Below are 22,284 nucleotides of genomic sequence, written 5' to 3'. Positions count from 1 at the left end.
TTCTAATGTTTTCTCTTTTAATTGACCCTGAGAGGCAGTTCTTGTTAACTACAAAACCATCTACTATTATTGGTTAACTAATTATTGGAATAGTGAGCATTTTAACATTGTTTCATCACAATGCACTCCTATAGGGAAAATAGGGAGGCAATAGCACATTTAACTATTAAACTAATTTTTAAACTTCTCATTTGAATGAAAACAGCCTTAGACCACCGAAAATCAGATAAATTTGAAAATACATGCAAAGTTTTTAAAAATGTTTTTGGATTTTAAGTTATAACATTTTCTTATTTTTATCTTCAGTTGGTTATAATGCAACTGATTGGTTTTATCAACATCTGTTGTCAGGTGTGTTTCGTCCCAATTTAATTTTGTGACCCATACAGTGTTTCCAGGACTCATCGTAAGAGAAACACCATCAACTTGATCAACAACATAAATTTAAACATGTGAACAGAAGGTAATTAAATAAACATGTTCAAAGGAACAAAGTGAACTGGAACAGTAAAATGAAAATATAAAAGAAATGAAAACCTGTACACGTTTGGAATTTCAAAGTTTTTTAAAAAAAACAAATTTATCTGAGAATACAATGACAGTGAAATATAAAATTTTACTTAAATTATTGTAAATCATACTGAAATCTAACAACTTACTGGTAATATAAATTTTATCAATAGCATAGAGTTAAGATTTTCTGACATTTTTGGAAAAGAGTTGAAAAATACTGTACTTATAAATGTTCAACCAATATTTTAGATCAAAATTTGAAAATGCCAATTTTTATTTATAAATTAATAAAACGTTGTCAACTTAAAATTTTGTTAAAAATTAAAAAATTATTAGAACTTAAATATTTTTCATTGTCTTTGTGTCCATCAGTTTTTCTGTTTATTCAATTACATCATGCTATTGCCACAAGTTTGCTAAATGTGAAATATTGAAGTATAGCTGTTAACAGTTTAACAGCACTCCCAAATGCAGAAACAAAATATTTCCAAATGCTTATTAGAGAAATTTAAACTTAAAAAACAAGCGGGTGTATAGAGCCGTATGTAACATCGTGCCATTATGTAATAACTTTATCACTTGACATGGCTAGAGACGGGAACCTACAATATCCCACGAATGGTGGGTCATCTACCATTAGCTACTGAGGCCTATGAGGCAACAGGACTTGTTACTACAAAGTGGAGATTTGTTTAAAGCAATGGGTTTAGCTTAGTTGGTAGATACTAGTCCTCTATGAGAGGTCCCCAAGATTGAGCCCTACAGTAAACTAAATTGCACATTTTTTATCAATCTGTTCATTAACTGGGTGCACAACTTTGGGACTGCGACTGTTTTATAAACTAAAGGACGACTTTTATATAGCAGGTGATTTTTATTATGAAATAGGACTTGATTACCACAAAGGGGAAATTGTTTCGACCTGGTTAGTTCAGTTGATAGTGCGCACACCCTGTAAACAAGGGGTCCCGGCTTTGACCCAAACCCACTTACTGTTCATTTTTATCACCCCTGGAAAATAACCCCCAAGTTGTGAAACGAAATTTCACAATTTTGTTGTGCGCTAAGAATTTAAAACTTCTAGGGACGTTACTGCACAAGTCAGTATTCTCGGTACGAGCGTTTTTTTGGGACAAACTAGGCACAGTAAAACGTCTATAGTACTTAAAATAATATTTTCTTCAAAGTTGTGCAGCATTCAAGACGAGAAAGAAACATTTTAGAAAAAAGTAAAAAGTTTGAAAATGTTGTTTATTGTGGTAAGTTAATTGCTGCAAGTGTTTTAAAAAACGTAAACAGTGTCCTTTGCAACAATCGGCCATATTAGTTTACTTGAATTACTTCCCTTGAAATTAAGAAATTACCGTCTCTGACGAAGTTTGTTGTCATCCATGCCATGCTGGTGAACTCAACGTGAAATGGCACCGACTACGGCGGCGGCGTACATTGTATTGTCGAAAATCGCCATTTTGTTTCTTTGAGAAAAGCTCTGAGACAGCCCAACCCTTGACTCAAGAAATCTGAGAAAAATCTCAGCGCGTAAGTTGAGATTTTACTGAGAAAATTTTTAGTGAAAGCCAATCTGAGCAAAATCTCAGGCTGAGAATCAAAGTTGAGATTTTTCTCAGACTTGAGCTGAGATTTTGACTTGAGAACGTTAGCGAAAGCGGGGCCAGGCCCCGCTTTCACTAACGTTCTCAGAGTGAGAAAATTTTCAGCTCAGATTGTCTCAGAATTGTCTGAGAAAATTGTCTCAGCTGAGAAATTCTCAAGTTGGCTTTCTCTAAACTTTTTCTCAAGTCTTGAGATTTTTCTCAGCTGGGCCGTAATTTTTTAAGACATAAGCGGCCAAACATCCAAGAGCCGCGTGAACTTTCCCACGAACACGAGTGCATAGTTGGGGCAGTGGATTTATTTCATTTATTGAGACGAAATGAAGCGTTGAGAAATGTTCATAAACACATGTACAGTTTCGGGATAATATCCAAATTGTATGTTTGAAAAAAGGTTATGGGAGTGTATTTTCAATATTATAATTAATCAGCTTCAAACCTGTCACTTTTGAACCAATCAAACACACAGTCGAGGGTACTACTATACTACGTCATATTGCATGTGTTTTCTTTACCAAATATGGGATTAGGTAAACACAGCCATATGTTGTTACACTACGTGTGACAATTTTATGTTATCGGGTATATGTTTATGGGAATCAGATATGCAGCCGTAAGTATACATTGTTTTATGATGTACATATTAATTACTGCAATATTTAGTGTATTCATGATTGCAGGGACATAAATATAGCTATGCATTCTCTACTGTAGGCATTTCAAACTTTGAACAATACAATTTGTTCACAAATACTCACATTCTATTTTGTAAAGATATCAGCTTCTTTTTAAAAAAACATTTGTCATTTCTGTCATGATTATAAATTAATTCTGTGTCTAACGTATTCGCCAGGTACTCTGTGAGTTGAAAGTGCTGCAAACCATGTACATTTTTTTTTGAAAATGCAAATGAAAGTGAAAAATAGGTAGAGGCTGTCAAAATGAAAAAAAAAATGCAATATTTCAAAAAATATAAAAGTTGATTAGATTTCATTAAGCAGAGTACCTATATAGTATGTTAGACACACAACAAAAACAAAATTACAGAAAAAATTGTGTTTGTAAAAAAAAAAAGTTACAAGGTAGAATGTGGACAGTTAAGAGGTAAAATGTTTAAGAAAAAAAACAAAGTAAACCAAAAAAGGTACCTTTAAAAAGTATTGCTACTTGGAATTGCTATGAATTTTGGGCTGCAGGTTAATTTCCCTTTTTGAAAATTTACATGAGGGGGGCTCAAAGGCTTTACTGTCCTGATCACTTTTCATTCAAATTTCACTTCAGTTTGAAATGTATTCCATTTTTTAAATTACATTTTTTGCGCCTTTTCACCCCCCAATTCCTGAAAAACCCAAAAGTTATGTTAGACAAAAGTATAAACATTAGTCTCACTTTAGATACAACACAGGTGTAAAAAGGCCCAGCTTATTCCTGTTTTTAAAAGTTGCAGGTTGTAATAATCATTTTAAAATGAGAAGGGGCTATTAAAAACCTATTTTTTTTACACAAGCAGGGGAAAAAAAAATATTTTTTTTAAAACAAATTTTAAATTTGATGACAGTTTTTCTTTTTTTGATGGGGGTTTTAAAACGTAGATATAATTTTTTTGGAACTTTCCTTCTTTTTTTTAAATTCTGTATATTGTAGTCAAATAGAGACAGAAAAAAAATTCTTCAATAAAAGCTAAAAAAAGTTTTTTTGTTTTTTTTGAAAAAACATTAAGAAAGAAAACAATTTCAATGTAATGCATCCCTGAAATGTCACAGATTTGATAATGGTTAAATTTCATTGTGTGAAAGCTAGTTTCAAAGTAGCTATTTAATTTTTTTAAAGTTTTTTATATTTTTATGTGGTTATAAAAACCCACAAAACCCAACAAATTTTTTTAAGATTCTTGTAGATACAAATTTATGTAGATAATTATAAGCTTATGTCACACCCCGTAACCATTTATCTTGTTCATAAAGGCCAATTATTTAAGATTTTCTAATTATAAAAAATCTTTGTGTAATTTTAAAAATTGATATTCCCTTTTTATAAAAAAAAAGGGAAATTTTAAAACCTGGGACAGACAATTTTATATAATTAAATCGGTCCAGGGGCCCTTTTATGAAAATTCCCAGCTTAACAAGGCGGGGCATGTCTGATTTAAAAGATGCAAAAAACGTGGGTAAACCATTCTAGTTGTTCAGGGGCCATTCACCAAAATGTCAAAAAAACTGAAAAGAAGGCAGTAGGTTTTGGTGCTGGCCTGTATTTCAAGTTAGAGATTACTAGTTTCTCAATTTTCCCAAAAATTTTCAAAATCTACTTAACAGACCCTCTAGTTTTAATTTTATCAAAAGGAAAAAAAGGAGAACAATAAAAAAAATCATGCTTTTCAAAATATCAAAACAAAATTTATACCCCAATGGAGGCCTTTATTACAAATTTTAAATGGATTCTGATTTTGACAAGTATTCAATTGGGTTTTGGGTTGAAACTTCACTTATGATAAAATTTTCTCCTAGCCCTAAAAAAGACTTAAATATGAATCAAGAAAAAGTTTTAAGTTTGTCCCTTTTGGCTGCCGCAATATCTTTTTTAAAATTTTGAAAAAGAACAGTCTGAAGTCATTTTTCCAACATTTCTTACTCTTACAAAGGGGAAAATTGTTGTGATACAATCATTTCTATAAAGAATGCGGGGAAAATTGATAGTTAAATGAACACCTTTCAAGACTAAATATAGGCAAAATTATCATTTTGGAACGAAAAAAGGGGAAAATTTCCCATAAAAACAAAACAAAAAAAAAATTTGTGATAGTGTCGAATTTTAACAAAAAAAAAAAATTCCTTTTAGATTGATGACCTCCTCCTGATTTGAAAACAATTACTGGCCATGTTGAAAGGGAACGCTGCAAAGGGAAATGTGGAAAAGGGGGGGTAGTAAAAAACATTCATTTTAAAGAATATAAGAAATCGACACTAAATATGGAAAGGTGCACAGGCATTTTTTTTTGTTTAAAAACTTTTATCAAGATTCGAAAAGTTGATTTATTAAACAAAAATAGTATATTGGTCTTCAAAGCTGAAAAGAAAAAGATTTAGAAAACTTAGGACTCAAGAAAAAAATGGGGTTTTGAAACTGTAGTGTTCAACTTTTTTAAAGTTTTTGTTTTTTTTTACAATTTTTTTGAAGAGGGTTCCACACAAAATTGACATATGGTAAGAAATAATGTATTTAGAAAAAAGTATTTTTTTTTAAATGCAGACTTTAAGTTACTAAAAAATCAAAAACTATTTCAAAAAAGCTTATTAAAAAGCACTGTTGAAAATACCTTTTAGTAAAAGCACCTTTTTTGGGTGACAGGGAACAATTTTCTATATAATTTAATAAACTGTAACCCTTTGGGCCTTGCTAAATTTTCTTTTGAATTGTCCTTTTACAATTTGGACGTTTATTAAGTTTAAAAGGGGGGCTAAACCCAAAAAGATATGATGAATTGAACAGTGCAAACAAGACAGACTGCTGGTTTTGCAGGCAAAATGACACACTTGCGCAAAAATAGGACCAACCATTAAGCATGATAAGGGTTAAAACGCTTTAAGGCCCCTTACGAAATTTTCAACATTTGTTTGACTACATTGAATTTGGTAAAGTATTTTGCCCCAAAAAAACTTTAAAAACGAACGAATTAAAAAAAAAAAGGTGAGGAGAAGAAAAAGCTTAAATTTTTAAAAAAAAAACAAAAAAAAAAAAAATAAAGCGAAGATATACTTGTTTAAGGGATTACTTTGTTTAAATTAAAATTTAAATTTTTGCCCGCCACGTTTTTTTTTTAGGGCATAAGACAATTTAATTTCTTGTTTTCGAAATTTTTTTTATCGCATTTTTTTGCAAAGTTGCATGGGTGAAAAATTTTTGAAAATTTTAAATCTTTTTATTGATTAACCCCTTTTTGGCTTGTCAGAAAAAATTTATGTCTCATTGAAAGTAATTATGTTTTCAACCAATGATAAACATTCTATTTTTGGGAAATTTCTTGCAAAAGGGGGTTTTTTTTGTATAAAAATTTTTATGGGTAGGGCCTTAAGCGTTTACTTTAAAAACCACCCTGTATTTTTTGATAATTTGTTAGAAATTAGTCATTTCTAATGTTTTCTCTTTTTTTGACCCCGATTTGGGAATTCTTTTAACCTACAAAACCATCTACTTTTGGTTTTAAATAATTATGGGAAAAAGTGAGCATTTTAATTTTTTCCACAATTTTCACCCCTTTTGGAAATAGGGGGGCAATAGCACTTAAATATTAAACTAAATTTTTAAACTTTGGGCATTTAATTGAAAACCGCCTAAAACACACCTGAAAATCAGATTTAAATTTTAAAAATTTAAAGCAAAATTTTAAAAATGTTTTTTGGATTTTTTAAAACATTTTTTATTTTTATCTTTGTTTTTATAAAATGCCTGATTGGGTTTTTTCAACCCCTTTGTCAGTTTTGTTTCGTCCCATTTAATTTTTTGGGCCCAACGTGTTTCCAGGAACCATCTAAGAGAAACCCACAAATTGGTCAAAACATAAGGAAAAAAAGTGAACTGAAAAGAAATGAAAAATTTTTAAAAGAAATGAAAAACCCCGTACACGTTGGCATTTCAAAGTTCTTTTTAAAAAAAATCAAATTTTTTCTGAAAGACAAAGACATTGAAATATAAAATTTTACTTAAAATTATTGTAAATCATACTGAAATCTAACAACTTACTGGTAATATAAATTTTATCAATAGCATAGAGTTAAGATTTTCTGATATTTTTGGAAAGAGTTGAAAAATACTGTACTTTAAATGTTCAACCAATATTTTAGATCAAATTATGAAATGCCATATTTATTTATAAATTAATAAAACTGTTGTCAACTTATAAAAATTTCTGTTAACATTAATAAATTATTAGAACTTAAATATTTTTCATTGTCTTTGTGTCAATCAGTTTGTCTGCATATTCAATTACATCATGCTATTTGCCACAAGTTTGCTAAATGTGAAATATCTAAAGTATAGCTGTTAACAGTTAACAGCACTGCAAAATGCAGAACAAAATATTTCCAAATGCTTATTAATGAGTAATTACTTATAAACAAGCTGGTGTATAGAGCCGTATGTAACATCATGCCATTATGTAATAACTTTTATCACTTGACATGGCTAGAGACTGAACCTACAATATCCCACTGAAGTGGTGGGTCATCTACCACTCAGCTACTGAGGCCTTTGAGGCAACAGGACTTGATTACTACAAAGTGGAGATTTGTTTAAGCAATAGGTTAGCTTAGTTGGTAGAGTACTAGTCCTCTATGAGAGGGTCCCCAAAATTGATCCCTACAGTAGACTGATTGCACAAATTACTCAATCTGTTCAATTAACTAGGTGCACAACATTGGACTGTGACTGTTTTATAAACTAAAGGACGACTTTTATATAGCAGGGGAGTTTATTATGGTATAGGACTTGATTACCACAAAGGGGAAATTGTTTCAGCAGCTGGTTAGTTCAGTTGATAATGCGCACACCCTGTAAACAAGGGGTCCCGGCTTTGAGCCAACCACTTACTGTTCATTTTTATCACCCCTCGAAAATAACCCCCAGGTTGTGAAACGAAATTTCACAATTTTGTTGTGCGCTAAGAATAAGGACTTTTCGGGACGTTACTGCACAAGTCAGTATATCTCGGTACGAGCGTTTTTGGTACGAAACATAGGCACAGTAAAACGTCTATCGTACTTAATATAATATTTTCTTCAAAGTTGTGTAGCATTCAAGACGAGAAAGAAACATTTTAGAAACAGTAAAAAAGTTTGAAAATATTGTTATTGTGGTAAATTAATTGCTGCATGTGTTTTAAAAGCGTAAACAGTGTCCCTAGCAACAATCGGCCATATTAGTTTTACTTGGATTACTTCCCTTGAAATTAAGAAATTACCGTCTCTGACGAAGTTTGTTGTCATCCTTGCCATGCTGGTGAACTCAACGTGAAAATAGCACCGACTGCGGCGGCGATGTACATTGTATTGTCGAAAAGTCGCCATTTTGTTTCTTTGAGAAAAGCTCTGAGACAGCCCAACCCTTGACTCAAGAAATCTGAGAAAAATCTCAGCGCGTAAGTTGAGATTTTACTGAGAAATTTTTAGTGAAAGCCAATCTGAGAAAAATCTCAGGCTGAGAATCAAAGTTGAGATTTTTCTCAGACTTGAGCTGAGATTTTGACTTGAGAACGTTAGTGAAAGCGGGGCCAGGACACGTGCTATGTGAACTGGGGGTTATTTTTCTTACGGAAATTTTTTATCTGTGATGCTTTCATTTTCAGGTTTTCATTTTTTTCAGAGAACGAGTAAGGAACGCCAATTAAGTGAAATGACTGCCGAATACAACCGAAATTATGTTACAGGAAGGCATGAAACTCATTAAAGCAATGAAGCATTTTCTAAATTTATTACTAATGTGTACAAGCGATAAGGAAAATAATTTTCCCCCCAGAAAAAAGTCACTCTGAATCGCTAGAAGATATCCCAAAATTTCTCGAATCAGTTTTGGTAATTTCTTTTTCAAAACTTGTTAACATTCACGTTTTTCCCCTTATTAGCTCAGGAAGGCGACGTCGTCGCCTCAGGGGCTCTCGCTCATCGTCTGCCGAATCATTGTCAGAGAGAGCTGCAACAGTTGCATCACGGCGTTCTACTCTATCAGCAGGAGCAGCCTGGACACTATCTACTTGGCGATAATGATTTTCGTGATCTGCGTTATTTTCTTGGTCAAGTGCTGGGGCTTGTTACTGTACCATTGTATCGCCTAGGCTCGCTTGCCCGAGGTGCATTACGCACTAGACGCCTTCCGTTTTCACGGATGTTTTCAACCTCGCCTCTGCAAAAATCATTTGCACAAATAAACCCCAATTTTATGGTCGTCCATCTTTGTCAAAACAAAAATGAGTATAAAATAAAATGAACATTCTTCAGAGATCTGTAAGTTTAAGCGCTTTCAAATTTTGAAAAATAATCTCGAAATATTGTAAAGTCAACAATGCTGTCATCATCGCGCTGTCGCCAGCGACGCGCAAGGGCTAAGTACGACTCACGCGTCTCGGTCGCACTAAAAAACCTTCGGTTTATGCATTTAAAATTAAATCAAGCGACAATTGTACAGTTATTTTGCTGTTAGCGGTGATTTCTACAGAATAAAAAATGTTTTAGCTAAAATTTTTCTATCATCATGTCCAGAATTGCAAAAACCGAAGAAAGCGAATGTATAAACTGTGTCTTTTTGAAAGTAAATACATAGAGGATATTACAGGAGTGTCTTTTCATATTGAATTTATTAAACGAGTTGAATAAAATAATAAAATGTGAGGCTCTGCCAAGTCAGCCTTTTCTATCGAAACATCAAAATTTTTACTTTCTTTTACTATATAAACAAGTCAATTTGACCAACGTCTCCTATACTATAAACGACGTCGACGTCAAAGCTTTATTACACTAGTGTATTATCATTTTTATTTAATGGCTTTATTCACCCCAGCGACGTCAATATGTGATAAAAATTTTGTTAATGTAAGAGTTTATTTGAGAAGTCATATATTAATTTACCGAGTTTGAACTGTCGTATATGATAAAATATCTGAATACAACAATTAACACTTTCCCATATTTGTTTTAACTTAAATTTTCCCTACAAGTTCCTCCATGTATCTTTCCGTATTTAAATAAAAATGTTTTTGAAATATTGTACCTTAGATCTTGATCTTCAATATTTCATGTTGACATCAGTTTTGCAAGTTTTTAAATACCGACAACCGATCATTTAGCTGTTGAATAGTTGCGGAGTTGTACAATTCTCTCACTTGTGGAAAACGGTCAAGATTTTATTTGATGTCATCAATGACGTTATTCCATCTTCACGGGGAGGAACTGTTACACGAGACTCGGTTGTGGAGGATATCATGTTACAGATTTAGGATGCTACTTTTACAGTATTCCTGGATAACGTTACGCATTTGGGGATGTGATCTGTCTGTTGGGCTGGTTTAACTTGCGAACACAGTATATGATGTCATCAAACGTTAAATGAAAAAATTCGAAATTTTGATAGAAAATTAAACTAAAAAAGTTGATTAAATATATTCAACCCCATATTTTATGTTCATTTGCATCGATAAAAACCCTCTTTAGGCATGGACGTATGATACGAGGTAGAAAAATCACTGTGGGTCTAATTTTTCGTGGTTTTATAAAATGTTACAGTTTAGCTGGATATGTTACAGTTGCTACTTCTGGATATGTTACAGGTTTAGGATGATACTTTTTGACTACATTTTGAAATATGCAATACCAGGATAGTAAATAAAATTTAGATATCATGAATTATGCGGATTTTTTTTGTAAGATGTAAAAAATATATTATACCAAGTGCATTTTTTTACCAATTTCAAAATTCTAATCACATCTATGTAAAAACAAAATGAATAAACATGGAAAGCTAGTGTTCTATTATCCAGTGTATATATTACCATAATCCCCAAATTTCGCATTGAATAGTCGTTTGCATTTTAATAGGCTGATCTTTTGTAAATAGTACCTGTTTATGCTACATGTACTATGCTAGCAAACAATGTGTCCTGGCTTCAGAAAGCTTGGAATGCGTGCCCTTTAACAACAATTTCAGTTACTGCTTAAAAGAAAATTCCTCTCGGAATCGGTAATGGAGAATTTAAAAATTAATTGGTTTTTCTAACGACAACTCGCACATGTGCAATGAAACTTTTTAAAAAAAAAAACAAAAGATTCTATTTTTTTTGAACATGTATACGTATTTACTGTTGGAACAACCATCGAATCATAGTCTGCTTGCAGGCGCGTAGCTGCCTACAAGCAGATATGCATCTGCGCAATGAAGATCTGGCAAGCATGCACAATTAAATTGGCTAATCTGAAGCATTGGATCTGTTTGGTCACAGTTAGGATCCTATATCATTTAACAGAAGATTTTATACGCAATTCATAGTTAAAATGTATAATGTTTCAGGATTTTCATCTAAAAAATATGCGTCTTTGTCTTTTTATGTATGCCGGTGTCAAGTGCTTTTCAGGACTGTGCGGACTGTAATGCCCACCATCTGGTATTGTGTAAACGCGAGCACGAGCACATTAAATTCGGGTTGTTCAAAAATTAGGAGTTACCTTATAACCATAGTAAAGAATCTATCTATCTATCTTGTCTTCTTAGATTTGAACGAAAGTAATCTATGTGAATATAAATAAAGAAACACTCAGACCATTTCTCGATATCGCTGATTTATTTTGAAGTTATGAAAAAAAATAACAACCGATGTATTTAGAGATTGTTCAAAAGATTGGTAAATTTGCATGAAGGAGGGATAAAAGATTTGCTCTGCATAACTTGTATCATCAATGTTCATCGTATGTGATTCTTGACATATCACAACCGACATCTTCTCTCGTTAGGTGGAATGTTCTAGTTTTTCTTTCCTGTGTTTTTAAACGTCGTAACAGCAACGACTCTTTAGTAAATGTCTGACTGCCTCAAATGACAAAATAAATGTTGTTTAGCAGTATTTACATCTAACAACAGAATCCTGAAGAAGAAAAAGAGTATCATCCTAATTTTTAACCCATTCAGAAGCAGCATCCCACAACTGTAACATATCCTTCAAACTGCAACATTCTATAAAACCCACGAAAATTAGACCGACAGTAATTTTTCTACCTCGTAAATTATAAGTACATGCCTGAAGAGGGTTTTAATCAATGCAAATGAACATGAAATACGGTTGGAATATCTTTTAATCAATTTCGTTTAGATAATTTTCTATCAAAATTTCGAATTTTGCCATAAAATGCTTGATTGACACCAATATACTGTGTTTCGCAGGTTAAGCCATGTCTCAACAGACGTGCATATAATTGATCTAGAAATAAAATCTTTATTTTTGCAAAAAAAAGAGATAAATCTTTACTATTTCTTTGGCAAACAAAACACCGACAGCTATTATTATCCTGCGAATGCTGTAACGTTATCGAGGAATACTGTAACAGTAGCATCCTAAATCTGTAACATTATATCCTCCACAACCGAGTCTCGTGTAACAGTTCCTCCCCCGTGATCTTGTTGGATGCGCACGATACGCCAGAAGCAAAGAGAAGGTTTCTTCTTTCGATATTCCCAATCGACTTTCTTCATCGTTTTGAGCAGCGTAGCTAAATTAAGAATTGAAATTTTTTTAAATATAATAGGTCCTGAATTTATTTTTTATGTGTTCAATAAAACAACAAATACTTAAGTTATTTCGTCTGGCCAAACATATCGTTTGGGACTATATAAATATCACCACGTGCATTTCAAATTTTAACATGATAGACTAAAGTTATAAGTACCGCACAGTATTATGGCGTTTTTATTTTAAGCAACATGAAAATAAACAATTAGTACTTAGCAATCTCTTTTAAACAAAAGATATTAGTAGTAAGATCAATAGTTGACTTGACGGCGCAGTAGGTTGAGTGGATAGACCTATAATCATTTTGTAGTTTTGGTGGCTCGGACATTGCATCCGTAATTGTATTTTTTTATTATTATTTTGCATTTTATTTACATACTTTGTGTGAGTTTGTTTTGTTTTCTCGGATTTCTAATTAATTTACGAAAGCCTAAAAAACATTAGATCATATATAAGATGAAGGTATTCAAACATGACCACGTGTTAAAAGTGACATATGTAAGTTAGTGAACAAGTTAGTACTAGATTAACAAACTTGTGTTGTTTTCGTTGAATCGTTATTTAAAAATAAGAAATTTAAATACAGTTTTCAAAATATTTTTTACGGGTCTGGGAATCGAACTCCCGACGAAAAAGTATTAGACGGATACCAATACCGCCCGGCCAACGAGTAATTACTATTTGCAGCGTAAACGTTGTGTATTGACTTAAATTTATGCTATTGTTTTGTTTGTTTACATTTCAAAGCGCCTTATTATAAGTACCGCACAGTATTATGGCGTTTTTATTTTTAGCAACATGTAAGTAAACAATCAGTACTTAGCAATCTCTTTTAAAACAGAATATATTGGAAGTAAGTTCACAGTTGGCTTGGCGCAGTAGGTTGAGTGGATTGACATCTTGTAGTGGGCAGTTTTGATGGTTCGGACCTTGCATCCGTCATTTTTTATTTTGCATTTTTTTTAATTAATATACTTTTGTGTAAGTTTTTTTCTCTCTCCGGTTTCTAATTAATTTACGAAAGCCTCAAAAACATTAGATCATATTAAAGATGAAGAGTTTCTTGTATACCAGACGGGGATTTCCGGTATTTTTACCGGTGCTGGAAAAATCCATCTTACACCCCGGGGTGCACCCCGGGGTGCTGTAAATGACGTATTACGAACTACATATATGTAGAAGATTTATGTAGTATTTTATTTTTTATTTAAAAAAATGGAATAAAAATTCAATACCTTGATAGTTCCTATTGGTTCCTGATAGTATATTTCTCGATTCAAATCACGTTATTTTATCAAAACTCCATAACGTTACGGTGCAACTGATAAAACAAAACCGGAACTAAACGTTTTTTTTGTTTTGAAACGTCATGACGTCCTTCCTGTTTACGGACGTTGGTTCCCGCGCTTTGTGTAAATACAAATGCTATAAGAAATAGTTCTAAAAAGAAAGCCTTTCGATTGATTTTATTTTATTAATGTTTATTGAAATCGGTATGCAAGAAAAAAGATTCTGTCACTGGTTATAGGTGCAGATGGAATCCGGCTCTCGGTAACTGTTTTAGGCGTAACTCGGCAGGGAGCCCTCTACCGCCTAAACAGTTCCCTCGAGGCCGGATATTCCGATCTGCACCTACAACCAGTGAAAGAATCTTATAATATAAACATGATTACGTGTTAACAGTAACATATATAAGTTAGTGAACAAGTTAGTACTAGATTAACAAAACTGTGTTGTTTTCGTTGAATCGTATTGAAAAAAGAAATAAAGAAATTAAATACATTTTTTAAAATACTATTCTAAGGGTACGGGAAAACGAACTCCCGACGAAAAGTATAAGACTGATATTTATTGCTCGGCGACGATTAATTACTATTGTCAACGGGGGTTGTAATTGATTTAAAATTTAGGGTTTGTTTTGTTTTTTTACATTTCAAAGCGCCTTTTTATGTAGGGTACATATACTGGCGATCCCCTATGATCTATAATTTTTATGTGTTTTCATTTAGTATGGGATTTGGGAAAACGGAGTTTAAACGGTAAGGCATTTTTTTAAAGTTTTGGGAATAATTTAAACAAATTTCAAGATACGAAGTAGATATGAAAAACCTTATTTTATGTTTTTTTAAAGATAAACCAAAAAAGATGTAAATAATGCGACGAAAAACTCGTGTTCGAGATTGTAATTTTGCAAAAGGAAAACGCAGGCCAGTTTTACTATATGTTCTTTTCGGCCAATCTTCTTTTTAAATGTTTCGTCTAACATGAACTGAATTTTTAAGAGTAAAGAGTAATAAAAAACTGCAATTTTTAAAATTTTTAAATTTAATTACAGTTTTGATGCCCCCGGGCTAGGAGGGGTCAAATAGCATCCTTCGATTCACAACCGTCCTGGCCCCGTTTTCACTAACGTTCTCAAAGTGAAAATTTTTCTCAGCAAAAAAATTTTTCTCAAATTGCTGAAAATTTGTCCAGCTAGAAATTCCAAGTTGGCTTCCAAAAACTTTTTCTCAGTCGTAATTTTCTCAGCTAGCCGAATTTTTTAAGACAAAAGGGGGCCAAACACCCAAGAAGCCCGGAATTTCCCAGAACACGAGGATATTTGGGGGGCTGGAATTATTTTTTAAAATTGAAAAAATACGTTGAAATTTCATAAACAACATTACAGTTCGGGATAACCCAAAATTGTAGTTTGTAAAAGGGGGTATGCAGTGTTTTTTTCATATTATAATTAATCAGTTTAAAACCTTCATTTTTTAACCAATCAAACACACGTCGAGGGTAACTACTCATATTGTTGTTTTTTTTCCCAAATTTTGGGTTAGGTAAACAACCCATATTTTGTCACACTAAATTTTATGTTATCGGACAAAAATTATGGGAAAAATTTTAGGCACCGAAGTATACATTGTTTTGTGATTCACATTTAATTATTGCAATTATGTTTCATATAAATGATTTCGGGAAACATAAATAGCTATGCTTTCCTACTGTACTGTACAGTAGGCTTTCAAACTTTGAACAACCAATTTGTTCAAAATACTCACTTTTTTTTGGTAGAAGACTCAAACTTTTTTTTCAAAAGATTTTTTCATTTCGCATATTATAAATTTAAATTTTTGTGTTAAAGTATTTTCGCCAGGTACTCTGTGGTTTAAAGTGCTGCAAAACCTTATCGATATTTTTTTTTAAAATGCAAAAAGAAAGTGAAAGTAGGAAGGGTGTCAAAAAGAAAAAAAATGCAATTTTTCAAAAATATAAAAGTTTTAATTAGATTTCATTAACCCGATCCTAATAATAGTTTGACACACAAAAAAAACAAAAATTTAGAGAAAAAAAATGTGTTTGAAAAAAAAGATTTACATTCAAGGTAGAATTGGTAAATTAATACATGTTTTAAGACAAAAACAAACATAAACATAACCAAACAAGGGGACTTTTATAGAAAATATCTGCTTTTTGGGGTATTGGCTATGAAAATTTTGGCTGTCAGGATAATTTCCTTTATGAAAATTTACTGGGGGGTCTCAAGGCTTTACATGATCCTACTTTTTATATCTCTTTCACTTTCATTTGAAATGTTTCCATTTTTTTTTTAATTCATTTTTGCAGCACTTTCACCCCCCCAAAACCTGAAAAACCAAAATTTTTTATGTTAACAATAGTAAACATTAGTCTCACTTTAAAATGCAAACTACAGGGGCATATATAGGCCCAGCTTTTCCTGTTTTTTAAAAAGTTGAAAGGTTTTTAATTTATCATAACTTAACAGGGCTATATAGAAACATTTTTGGGAAAAAGCAGGGAACAATATATTTTGAAACAAAGTTTGAAGTTTTGTATGACGTATAATACATTTATGATGGGAAATTTCCAAACAGTAGAAAAATTTGAATTAAAGTTTTTCCTTCTTTTTCTGGACACTTCTGTTATTTTAGATCTAAATAGAGACGCATATGAAAATTTCCCAAAAAAATGCTTAAAAAAATTATATATTTATTGTTTTTTAAAATCTTTATGAAAGAAAAAACTTTTCAATTTTAAAGGGACCCCCGAAATGTCACAGTTTTTATAATGGTTTTAAAGTTCATTTTCAATGCATAGTTTCAAAGTTGCTTTTAATTTTAATGTTTATATATTTTATATGTGGTTTAAATTTTTACACACCCACATACATTTTATTAGATTCTTGTAGTTCAAAAATTTTTAGCTAATAATTTTAAGGTTTGTACTGCATCCAAAACAATTGACTTTTATACCCAAAGGGTCAGGGGCTTGTGTTTAAAATTTTTTATATTATCAAAATTTTTTGAAATTTAAAGACGATTTCCTCTTAAAATGGAATAAGTATATTAAACCCCCTGGTTTAAAACAATTTTATAAAATTTATATCAGGTCCACCTGCTGATAAAATCCTCAGTTATACAAGGGTTGGGTTGAGCTTGTGTGATTTAAAAAGATCTAATGAAGTGGGAAAACATTCTGATTGTTCTAGGACCTTTCCCAACTTTCAAAAAAATGATGGGAAATAAGCAGTTGTGTATTGTTTTGGCCCGTTTTCAAGTTAGTTGTATTGACTAAATTAGTCTCAATGTTTCCCAAATTTTCAAACTCTATTATAATTTAAAACCATGCTAGATTTTAATTTTACTCAAAAGGAAATAAAGGAGAACAATAAATAAAATCATGCTTGCAAAATATACAGAAACCAAATTGATACCCTGAATGGAGGCACTTCATTTACAAACATTTGAAATGGATCAGTCTGATCTTGACCAAGTATTGGTTTTGGTTTGAAACTTTCACTAATGATAATTTGCATGCCTAGCTTAGAATATAAAGCACTAGACTATGAATCAAGAAAAGTTGTGAGTTTGATCCTTTGGCTATGCATGCAATATCTTTAACATTTTGAGAGAAGAACATGTCTGAAGTCATTTGTCCAACATTTCTTACTCATTTACAATGGGAAGTTGTCTGTGAGTACAAGTCATTTCTAGTAAAGAATGCAGGAACACTTGATAGGTTGACTGAACACCATTACATGACTGAAATGCTATGGCAAAATTGAATCATATTGAAACAAAAAACAAAAAGGAAATTCGCTCCATAAATGCATAACAAAAATAAAATTTGTGATAGTGTACTGTATATAACATAGAAAAAACAATTCCTTTTCAGATTGATGTACCTCCTCCTGGATCTTTTTGAATCAATGTATCTCCCATTGAAAGGAACAAGCTGCAAGATATACTTGGAAGGGGGGGGCCTATGTAAAAACTTTTTATTTAAAGAATATAGAAATCTGACACTAAACTACTGAAAAAGGTGAAGGGACATTTTTGGTGTATAATTTTACAAATTCTGGAAATTTGTTCATTAAACAAAAATATCTATTGTTCTTCAAAGTGAAAAGATTAAGATCTTGGGAAAAACATTAGGACCAAAAAAAGAAATGGGGTTATAAACTGTAGTGTTAAAACTTTAAATTGTTTTTTTTTTTTTTTCACTACATTTTGTGAAGGGGGTTTTCCATCAAAAGATTGACAATTGGTAAAAAATTTGAATGTATTTTAAAAAAAAGTATTTTGCTTTAAATGTGCAGATTTTTAAGTTATAAAATCAAAGCTGTAAAATAAATTTGATTAAAACCACACTGTTGAAATAGCCTTCGAAAAAGTCCATTTTTTTGGGTCACAGGGGACACAATTACTATAAAATTTAAAAATTTTTAACCCCTGGCCCTTCAAATTTTATAATGAATTGTCTTTTTAAAATTTGGACATATTATTAAGTTTTTAAAGGGTGCTAACCAAAAGTACTGACTGATGGCGAACAATGCAGATAAAGATCAGACTGCACAGTTTGGGCGGTGATCATGATCTACACTTGTAAAAAAGGTAAACGTTGTGAAAGCGGGGGTTATTACGGGAAAACTCAACAGTTATTTTTACTTACAGCCCCGTGCAGATGCCCCCCCCCCCCCCCCCCCCCCCCCCCCCCCCCCCCCCCCCCCCCCCCCAATGATGTAAATACGACTATTTGGTGAACGTTATACCTATGAAGGGGGGAGATATTTTTTTCCCATGTTTGCATCAAATCTTTTTTTTTTTATCAACTTACCGGTGCAACACCAGAGACATTAATTCAACTTAAAAATATCATTTCATTGAATGTTGACAAAGAACATAAGTTATCTAGCCGCAACAGAATTATGCTGTTCATGCTTTGGTTACGGTCTTACACAACTTGCAACATGTTGGCCATCATGTGGCTCTTGTTCCTATTTTTAATGACAATCTTGAGTCTTACATTTACTGGCCATCAATTGTTGAATGGAGATCTATGTGCGAGACATGGATTAAACTACCAGACGCTGTCGGTGCAATAGATGATACTTCATACGAAATCTGTAGGCCCGAATCCGAGACACAGAAGCAGTATTATTCCGGATATTGAAGCTTCCACGCCATTCATAGTCAACGTTTCCGGAAACATTCGATATGATGAAAGCGGCTTTTTGGGACATCAGAATGATCCACAACAGTTTACTTTAATCGCTCAAATTTGCACCGATCATTCTTCTCTAGGAAACTGTGTTCTGCTGGCTGACAAAATTTATCCGAACGGTGACCCCCTTATGTCCCCTTACACTGCAGCAGAACAGAAGAAAATATGCGCCTCAAGTGTGTTAAATTAAACAGATGTATCAAAATGTATAAGATACTAGCAGAGCGTGCGATTGGAGAACTTAAAAATTATAAAGTCATAGGATAGTTGTGTTGACATCAGAGAATTGTGTTTTACAGTATAGTTAAAATATATGCCGCTCATGTTTGTCGTCGTAAACAGCTGGAATAAAAATTGTAAACACATTCCTTCTTTTTAGTTTTTATAGCCCTCAATGGTTTGAGACACCATGAAGTATGATTCGTATTCGGTATCGGATTAATTCACAAATGTCTAAAAGGACCACACCAAATTTATACTTTTGAAATGGATTGGCAAAAGTTATGTCATTGTAAGTATGTCTGGCTTCCGGGCACTGTCCGGGTACAACCGTGTTATGCTAACAGCATATCCTAAACTTTCACGAGGTCCGTTGGCTGGGAAAGGTAGGTAAATTTTGGAAATGTGTAGATATATAATTTGAGTTATTTTCTTGCCGTCATGTGATAGGCAGGTTGAATGAAACGAAGCGGCCCCGGCTCTTCGAATGTCTTTACTAGCAATATAAGTTAAAATTATCGAATTAAATATTATCAAAAATACGTTGTGTTTTATTGCTTAATTTTAAGAATAAAAGCTGTTAAAAGATTAAGTTTGTTACTTACTTGAAAAGACGTTAGAACATATCCAAAAGAATGTCATAAATCTAATTATGGTAACGCTTGGGTTTTTACATTTCTATTTTAATTTTTCAAAACCCATAACGTTAATGATATAGACGATATTGTCCGTAAGTATTGATCTTGCACTCATTAATCTTCGCCAACATTTTCGGACGTTTTCGTTAATTTACGCAGTATTTGTACTATTTGTATATTTCTACTGGTTCTGTCATAACCATTTTATTTTATTTTATCAAATAACCACGTTGCAGTACAAAATCGTAATTCACACTCATTGTCCGTATAGTGTAATATCAATCAGTCATAATTCAGTAGGGATACGATAGAAAAAAGATAAGCGTCTCTCTTTTATCGCTTCGTGGTCACTCGTTGATTATCGTGTAACTCTTCGGGTGGCGTCGGTGGTGTCCGTTCGCTGGCGATTGGCTGTTTACCTTTGTTTGGAGTTTTGTTACTCTCACTATTTGCAAACTTGTGCAGCGTTTGTTGAAATAACTTGCCTTTAGCAGACGAATTTTCGCCGGCCGCGTTTACGGTCGAGTCAGCACGACTACACTTTGGGGAAGTTCACATGGAAGCTCTAGAGAAGGGTAGGCTGTTGTGTAAAATATACCTACTCCCACCAGTAGGCCTGAAGTAACCGACCAATCAAAAGTTGGGCCATGGAATTATGTAAAACCTTTTTTCCCTGCACATTGAGCGCAGTCATGAAAAGCAAGGAACCAATAAACCCTACCACGCCGTGTTGTTTGTAGAGTTCAGCTCTTCAACAGGGAAGGTAAGATTGGTGTACAAACTTGTACCGTTCAAATGGATTATTGAGTATAGAGTCGGTCCCTACTCTACCCTAGAGCTTCCATGTGAATTTAACCTTTGGTGTAGAGTGAGTGCACGTTTTATCGTACTGTCTACGTCCGCTTCATTTGAGTCGGAAAACTGACCTTTAGTAGTTCCGTCCTCGTCCCCGTAGACGTCTGACTCCGTTTCATCTCTGGAGAAGCGATCACATTCGTTCTGCCCATGTCCAGAACGATCACACGAAAATTGAACAGCATGTAAAATGTATATCACTTTACGAAACAAGTGTCAGTATACTAATACAAACAGGCTGGTAATATTACCCGATCGGGCTTATGACACAAAAAGTAATATTTCTTGAAAAATAATGAAGATATTTTTTTCAAACTTGGTCCATTTATTAAGCATAACATGCTTATCAAGATAGAAATAACTTTGTTGCCTTCAGTTTTGTTAGAATTTTTCAGTTTTTTATGGTGCATAATTTTTGAAGTCTGAAAAAAAAATGTTTTAATGCAATGTTTAAAACAGAAAAGGTTCAATGGCTTTCTATTGCTCCAAACTTGTGCGCCAATACCTTTATTCTATGTATTTAGAGTAAATACTTTGTTTCTAGTGCAGATGTACGAGCAATGTTTTTAGAACTAACATTTCTCTATAATGTTGTAAGAAAGCAAAGTAAAATGTATACATTCATGTACTGTCGCAATAATTTAGAGCATTAGAAAGCCATTGAACCCTTTTTTGTTTTAAACTTAGCATTAGAGCATATTTTTTGAACTTCAAAGATTATGCGTCATAAAAATCTGAAAAGGGGAAATAATTCTACCAAAACTAAAGGCAACCAAGTTATTTTTATTCTAATTTATTTCATTTGTTATGCTTAATAAATGGACCAGGTTTGAAAGAAATATCTTCAATATTTTTCAAGAAATACTACTTTTTGTGTTGTAAGCCCGATCGGGCAATGTTACCAGCCTGACAAACATTGAATTCCGGAAAAAGGACTGCTTAAAGGGGCCCAGCATCCGGACAGTCAAATGCCTTTAAAAACACCATTTTCAAAGAACTGTCTAAAATGTTCGTTTTGATGCATTTGCAATAGCGTGCGAGTGGTGAAATTTCACATAACTAGGTGGAACACCGTTTTCAGCAATTGCTTATCTTTATTTCTTTACAAATGGCATTCATTTTCTAAGGGAGACAACTTTTTCCTAATATCTTAAGTACAAATGGCATTCATTTTCGAAGGGAGACAACTGTTTCCGAGTATTTTAAGTATCCGTCGAGAAAAAGTTGTCTCCCTTTGAAAATGAATGTCATTTATCAAGAAATAATAGTACAGGATCGCTATCTAGACCAAGCAAACTTTTGGAAATTTATTAGAAAATAAAAATAAAACCATTCCGCTAGAAATTGTTAATAGAGATGGTTCCACCACCTCTAATGTACATGAAGTGTTGCAGAGATGGAAGAATTATTTAAGTTCGCTAAATGTACAAGCAGGTATACCTAACCAACTTGGCTTATTTCATGACAGTATTTCTATTTTAGAAGTAAGTTTAGTTTAAACATATTTTATTGCCAATATAATATATATAAACAGATAACTACGTCAATTGTACATATAATAGGCAAAAGGGTCGACCCACAAGTTCTCGCAACATTAGTAACGGGTCTTCCCTAATGCAAATATTTACATATATAATTTACAACAATGACAAATTATCAGGTACATGTGTGG

The 22,284-nt window shown here is 32.7% G+C and overlaps 1 protein-coding gene across 1 annotated transcript in view; it reads right to left on the bottom strand.

The window, feature by feature from the left end:
* LOC128552034 (uncharacterized) overlaps window positions 1-19,880 on the bottom strand; it is a gene marked incomplete at its 3' end in the record, with an annotated part of 34,238 nt that extends 14,358 nt beyond the window's left edge. Inside the window, 1 exon segment of the mRNA XM_053533031.1 lies at window positions 19,725-19,880.
* Window positions 19,881-22,284: the final 2,404 nt, after the last annotated feature.

This window comes from Mercenaria mercenaria, unplaced genomic scaffold, assembly GCF_021730395.1.
Source record: "Mercenaria mercenaria strain notata unplaced genomic scaffold, MADL_Memer_1 contig_1962, whole genome shotgun sequence".
NCBI classification, from domain to species: domain Eukaryota; kingdom Metazoa; phylum Mollusca; class Bivalvia; order Venerida; family Veneridae; genus Mercenaria; species Mercenaria mercenaria.
The sequence above is the reverse complement of the archived record's forward strand: the minus strand, read 5'-3'. Positions and strand labels throughout refer to the sequence as shown.